Below are 7,518 nucleotides of genomic sequence, written 5' to 3' on the forward strand. Positions count from 1 at the left end.
TCACCCCAACCAAATATACCAATTCAGGGTATATATTTTTATATTGGTTTGGGGGTATGGGTAAAGTTCAAACTTATCGCTACAGTCAGAGTTGCATCCTGAATCCAAATTTAACATTCATTTGCGTCGGAAATGATGTTTACAAGCCCCGCATCCCCCTAATGAGTAAATATGTTCGATAGGGGCTGAAGGATGCTTGAATTGTGCGGGCCTATCTTAGGTTTGATAAGATTTTGAAGACTCAAATTTCAGCAGGGGTGGGGGGAAACTATGGTGGCCAGGTATTAAAATCATCCACATCCATTTCGCCTGCTGAATTTGAAGTAGAACTGAGTTTAAAACATCTTTGTCTTTGCCAAGCTTTGCTTATGGACAAAGCTTGGCAGAATTACTAAGTGCTTATATTCTCAATTTTAAGCAAAGCTGATTGTAGAATAGACTAATCACCCCTTTTAACATTCCCGACAGCTTATACAGTAAGCAAGTAATTTTGTGCAAGAGACGAGGAGAAAAAAGGTGCCTAGTATTCCTGTCCGAACCTTTTTCCTTTTTTGCATACTTATATCAACCTTGGTTTTTTAACACTATTAAAAAAAACAGGAAGTTTTTTTCAACTGAAAGTAAGGAGCAACATTAAAACTTAAAACCAACAGAAATAACAAAGTATTTTAAGAGGATTGCCCCCTCCCCAACACCTCGCTCTTCGCGCTAAAGTTTTTAGTACTTGCGGGTTTCTAGTGGAACCCGCTCCTTTTATTCTTTACCAACCATGGAGAAGGTGACTGCTAGAGATAGAGGAGCCGAAGAAAAGGCCAATAAAATTCTTGCTTTTATGCGTGATTCATCTGTGAAAGTTAATTAGTATTTTCTTTCATTTGTCTTACAAAAGATCAATGCACTAAACAGAGAGTTTCACGCTGAGGGAACACGGATTCACAGGTTTTTGGAAAGTTCGCGACAGACGTATCTGTTGCTCCTCAAATGCTTTGTCAAAAAGGAAGGGATAGGGGGCGTACAAGATCCATTTAAAGTTCGGTTGAGCCCATCTCATTTTCTTGCACTTGATTGCATAAAGTTGAGACCAAATGCACTGTGCCTCATGAGAAACCTGAAAAACACTGGCCTATTGAGTGTTTAGCAGGTTCACTGCATCCAGATGAACTGTCTGAATTTTTTTCTGAATTGTGCTCACAAATAAGCAAACGAATTGACTACAATGAACTAACGTTGGAAAATCTCGAATGCTTTAAGTCCAAATATTGCCTTATCTTGAGATGTGGACACTCTTGTGCCTCTTCTTCAACGGTTTCCGAATTTGCTGGGTGACACTGAGGCACAACGTGACAAAATGCAAATGAAAATTCAGTTAACACGCAATTTTGTGTTCTGTTTTGAAGGATGATAAATCTGTTTTGTTTCTACTTCCATTTTTTTTCGCTGTGCTAGGGTACGCTATTTGACTTGACTACCGTGAAGTCAGCTGTAGTTCACGACTAGTTACTTGGACCTCTTATGGTCCTTTCAAAACGTTTGGATAGAATGGAAACAAAACTTTAAATAAACATTGGATTCAGTCAATTATAGTTCAGTTAAAGATCTAAGCAATCAAAATAAACATCTGCAAATTTCAAGCAGAGCATTACCTTTTAAGCTAAAGAAAAGAATGATAATCATCATCTACATATTATTCAGAGGTTGATTTCCTAACTTTATTTGAAACACATTTGAAAAATTTAAAGATAATATGTTCATTGATCGAAGGATAACTGATGATTATTTGTAATTGGCGCAAGAATGGTCAGAACACTGAAAGGGGCTGCGCGCGCGGCTGCAGTCGCGCGCGCGCAAATTTTTTGACTTGCACACGCTTTCAACAACTTGCACTCTTTTTTGCCCTTGATTTGCACTCTTTTTTGACGTCGGCAGTTGGCAACCCAGTATAGTTTCCTAGAAATCTAATCTATTCAACCACGGATATTCATTATCCGAAGAAGCGAATATTTTATTAATGAAACTAACAATTTTTAATGGTTCAGCTGTTAGTTCAACCCTAAATTAGCTGTTTTGCCTTGGAATATGGTATTCATTTTTGAAAAGCTGGTTAGCCCAGATTGAACATAGTTCAGAAATCAGGTAATAGCTTTAGACTCACCCAACTAGCCAGTAATGTTTCACAATGTTGTCAATGGAAAACAATCAAACAGTTTGTGGTAGATACGTCAAAAGAATCAAATTTTATTTTGATTTCAAATATATAAATTTCATCAAGTTTAGTCTTACCCATCAAAAGTTACAAGCCTGGAAAAATTTGCCTTATTTTCGAAAAAAGGGGAAAACACCCCCTAAAAGTGATAGAATCTTAATGAAAATCAAACCATCAGATTCAGCGTAACAGAAAACCCTAGTGTAGATGTTTCAAGCTCCTATCTGCAAAAATGTGGAATTTTGTATTTTTTGCCAGAAGAAAGATCACGGATTCGTGTTTATTTGTTGTTTTTTTTTCTCCCCCGGGGACGATCGCATCGATCCAGTTGCCCTAGAATATCGTCAGAGGGCTCATTCGAACGGAAATTAAAACGTTTTAGTGCCCTTTTTAAGTGACCAAAAAAATTGGAGGGCAACTTGGGCCTCTCCCTCGCTCATTTTTTTCCCGAAGTCACCCAATCAAAATTTTGAGATAGTCATTTATTTCAACATAGTTGAAAATATAATAAATATGTCTTTAAGGATGACCTTAATCCCCCAGAGTTCCTGGGGGAAGGGCTGCAAGTTATGAACTTTGCCAAGTGTTTACATATAGTATGGGTTATTGGGAAGTATACAGACGTTTTCAGGAGGTGTTTTTTCTGGTAGGGGGGTCAGTGGAGAGGGTTACGTGGGAAGATCTTCCCATGGAGGATTTTTCCTTGGGGGAAGGGACATTTATAAGAAGAAGGCGCAAGATTTCCCAGCATTATTTAAAAAACAATCAAAAATTAAATGCAAAAATAAGTTTTTTTAACTGAAAGTAAGGAGCAACATTAAAACTTAAAACGAAGAGAAACTATTGCGTATATGAGGAGGTTCGCGCCCTAGTCAATACCTCGGTCTCTACGCTAAAGTTTTTAAATTTAGTACTTTTAAAAGTGCTATCTATTCTAATTAAATGGCCTTTGTGATTCAGGGATTTGTGAATCGAACAAAATTCGAACTTTAGCGTAAAGAGCTAGATATTGACTAGGAGGAGACCCCCCTCATATACGCAACAAAATATACGTAATAAAAACGAATAAGAAAACAAGCGATACGGCTCATAGTAATAGAAACTTTAAAAAAACGAAATTTTGATGTCAATAAACATATCAAAAGAAGGGGCTTAGAATGCTCATTCAAAATATATAAATTTCACTAACCTTAGCATTACTCATCAAAGGCTACGAGCCTGCGAAAATTTACACGATTTTGAAAAAGGGGAAAAACACCCTCCAAAAGTGAATTAATCTTAATGAAAATCACACCATCAGATTCAGCGTATCAGAAAACCCTATGACACAGGTTTCAAGCTCATATCTGCAAAAACGTGCAAAATTTTATTTTTTGCCTGAAGATAGATCATGGATGCGTGTTCATTTTTTTTTTTTCAGGGGTAATCGTACCGACCCATTGGTCCTAGAACATGAAGAGAGGGCTCAATCAAACGGAAATTAAAAGTTATAGTGGCTTTTTTAAGTGACCAAAAATGCTGGAGGGCAACTAGGCCCCCTTTCACGCCCCTTTTTTCACAATTTCGCCTGATCAAAATTTGATCGAACAATCTGATCGAACAACACAATAACTATGTCTTTGAGAATGCCTTAATCCCCCACTGTCCCCGGGGGAAGGTCTGCAAGCTATGAACTTTGCCCAATGTTTACATATGCTATTGGGAAGCATACGAAAGTTTTCAGGGGGGATTTTTCTGATAGTTGGCGGGGGTGAAGGGTTACGTGGGAGGATCTATCCATGGAGGAAGTTTTCATGTGTGAAGGGACATTGCTATGATGGGGGCGTCGGATTTCCCAGCATTGTTTAGGAAAAACAAAAAAAAACAGTTTTTTCAATTGAAAGTAAGGAGCAACATCAAAACTTAAAACGAACAGAAACGATTACGTATATGATTGGACTTGCCCCCTAGTCATTACCTCGCTCTTTATGCTAATTTTTTTTTGTACTTTCATCAGAGCTATTGATTCTAATTAACGGCCTTTGTGATTAAGGGTCATTCTTAAAGAATTGGAACAAAATTTGAACTTTAGCGTAAAGAGCCAGGTATTGACTAGGGAGTAAACCCCCTAATATATGTAATAAAAACATACGAATATAGAAGTTTGTTACGTAAGTTAATTCAAAAGCTCCGTCAGATCAAAATTTTGAGAAAGCCATATAGCCAATAAAAGTAAAATTAATATGTAAATTTCGTTTTAATTATTCATATACGGTGAGCCAAAATCAAAGCTGCATTAATTTAAAACAATCCGAAATTAAATGAAAAAGCGAAGTTTTTTTAACTGAAAGTAAGGAGCGATATTAAAACTGAAAACGAACAGAAATTATTCCGTATGTAAAAGGGGACGTCCCCTCCTCAACTTCTCGCTCTTTACGCTTAAGTTTGACTCTGTCTCACAACTTTATTTTTAAAATCAATAAAAAGCTTTAGCGTAAAGAGGGAAATGTTGAGGAGGGGATGACCCCTTTCGTATACGGAATAATTTCTGTTCGTTTTAAGTTTTAGTGTGGCTCCTTACTTTCAGTTAAAAAAAACTTTTTTTTATATTTAATTCCTATTCAAAGGCCCATTCCATATATTTTTTTCATATTGGCACCAGTATACACCTACCTATACTATGGTGCAGTCTAGGCAGAAGGTGAAAAAAAAATACACCAGATCCTTCGAAAAATACGCCCGAGCTTTGAAAACCAGGTATTTTATTTTTGTATTACTTGTTATAAGACAAGAATCTACAGCCAAAATACAAACCTACGGGAACAACTTTCTACTAGGGGCGGGTATTTGTAGGATACCTTTCCACGGAGGAGGGGTTTCCGGCGTGTGGAGGAGTTTCCTCCAAAAACCTACGGGAACAACTTTCTACTAGGGGCGGGTATTTGTAGGATACCTCTCCACGGAGGAGGCGTTTCCGGCGTGTTTTTGAGAACAAACAGAACTTGAAGTCTTTCTCAAATGAAAGTGCACTAAGAAAATTTTTCACCTGAAATCCTACGTTCATGAGGGGGTTGCCTCCTCCTCAATAGGTCACTCTTTACGCTAAAATTATTTTGGAACTTTTAAAAAAAGCTTTTTATTCTAACTAAACGGCCCTTGTGTTTCAGGAGTCTTTCTCAATCAATTGGAACAAAAAGTCAAACTTTTGCGTCAAGAGCGAGCTATTGAGGAGGGCTCAACATTAATTTCAGTCGATTTTTTTTTATTTAGTTTATACAAAGAACCCTACAGCAATAAACCAGTCAATAACCTTTCTATGTTATTTATCAAAATTACGCGTGAAGATGTTAAAGGTAATTGTCCGGAGTAAATTTTCACCAGGATTAAATTGTCTAGAGGATAGTTCAATGGGGAGGGGTATTTTTCTATGGTGGTCCAGGCAGATTTCCTGGCATTAGAGGCAACGCTATAGCGCTGCCTATAGTAAAGGCCATACAACTCCAATGTTTATTATTTTTTTTCCCAGAGGCACTTAATATGGAAGGGGTATTTGTATAAACTTTGGAGGGGACTCATTCGATGGGAAATTGGAAGTTCTAGTGCTTTTTTAAAAGTTAAAAAGTGATCGGATGGCAACTAGCGTCTCCCCAAGCCCTTTTTTCAAATAAATACAATAAAAATTTTGATATAGACATTTTGTTAAAAATAGTTCGAAGATCAGATAACAAAAACTCCGGTATCGACAAAACACCCCAGGGCCAGGGGTCCGGCGTTGTAAGTTATGCCCTGGGGGCATATATGACTCTTATGAAAGGGATATTCGTAGAAACTTCAGAGACGGCTCATCTGATCGGAATTTGAAATTTCTAGTTCACTTTTAAGAGTAAAAGAGATCCGAGGGCAACTAGCCTCCCCCCACACCTTTTTTCGCAAACCCGTCTTATATTACTTTGGGATAGCCATTTTGTTACAAATACGTCAAACATTAGATAACAAAACTTCAGGGTCGACACAAACCCCCAGAGGCCGGGGCAAGTGCTTTAAGTTGTGTTACTAGGCTGTATAAGGTTTTTGTAGAAAATTTGGTCATATAAACTTCAGAGGTGGCTCATTTGATAGGAAATTGAAAGTTCTAGTTGCCTTTTTATGAGTCGAAAGGGATCAGATGACATCTACCCCTCCCCTCCCACTCCACCCACACACCCTTGCTTCTCCAACTGCATCTGATTAAATTTTGAGAAGGCCAGTTTGTTTAAAATGGTCCAAAAATAAAAAAAAAAAAACTTGTGGGCAATATACCCCTCCACAGTCCGGAGAAAGGGTTGTAACTTGCGCCCGGGAGGGCCATACAATTTTTATGGAAGAATTGGTCGTATAAATTTCCAAGGGGGCTCCAATGATTAGAAATCAAAAGTTCCTGTTCCCTTTTTAAGAGTCAAAAGTGAACCAATGACCGCTAGCCCCTCCCCCCTCTATCTCTCTTTTCTCCCAATGCGTCCGATCAAATATCTATGCAGCCATTTTGTTCAAAATAAACCAATGATCATATAACAAAAATTCAGGGATAACACAGCCCCCCAAAACCTGGGGTAAGTGTTGTTTTTATGCCCCGGGGTTACTTATGGTTTTTATGGAAGGGATGCTGGTATAAATTTCTGAGGGGTCTCTTTCGATTGTAAATCGGAATTTACAGAGCCCTTTCTAAGAGTCAAGAGTGATCAGGGGGCAAGTAGTCTCCCCTAAGGCCCTTTTTCTCCCAAAGGCATCCAATAAAAATTTTGAGATAGCCATTTTATTCACAATATTTTAAAGATCAAAGAACAAAACTCAGGGGTCGAAACAACCCCCAGAGCCCGGGTGAAGTGTTGTAAGTTATTCCCCGTGGGGTAGATAAGGTTTTTTGTAAGGTTTGATACATCACCAGGGGTTATACATCAGGAGTTGCTCATTTTGAAAGTTCTACCCTCACTTGAATGGAGGAAACTTTGTGGAAACTTTGGACCATTTTAGTCACTAGATGCTTTTTGTATTGCTTGAAGATGTTTTTCTATCAATAAGAGTTAAATTCCGACAAAGGGTCTTTTACAAGACTACCCCCTTCGACTCGTTATGAATATAAATTTTAAAGAATTATTTGATTAAAATAAGAGAGCAAACGGAGCTTGACGTTGGGAAATACCCGAATCCGAGGAAAAGCAATTCCACTACTGAAAAAACATTGCAATGTTCTGCCTTTTTATAGGCTATAGTTTTAACCAGGGGTCTTGCTTCTCAAGGTTGTCCCGCACAGTTGTCTGCAGTCACGCTCTAGTCAGCGCCGAAGCTATGCAAGTGGG

The sequence above is a fragment of the Artemia sp. Qi Xiang Cuo genome, chromosome 3 (assembly GCF_049724085.1).
Source record: "Artemia sp. Qi Xiang Cuo chromosome 3, ASM4972408v1, whole genome shotgun sequence".
Taxonomy (NCBI): Eukaryota; Metazoa; Arthropoda; class Branchiopoda; order Anostraca; family Artemiidae; genus Artemia; species Artemia sp. Qi Xiang Cuo.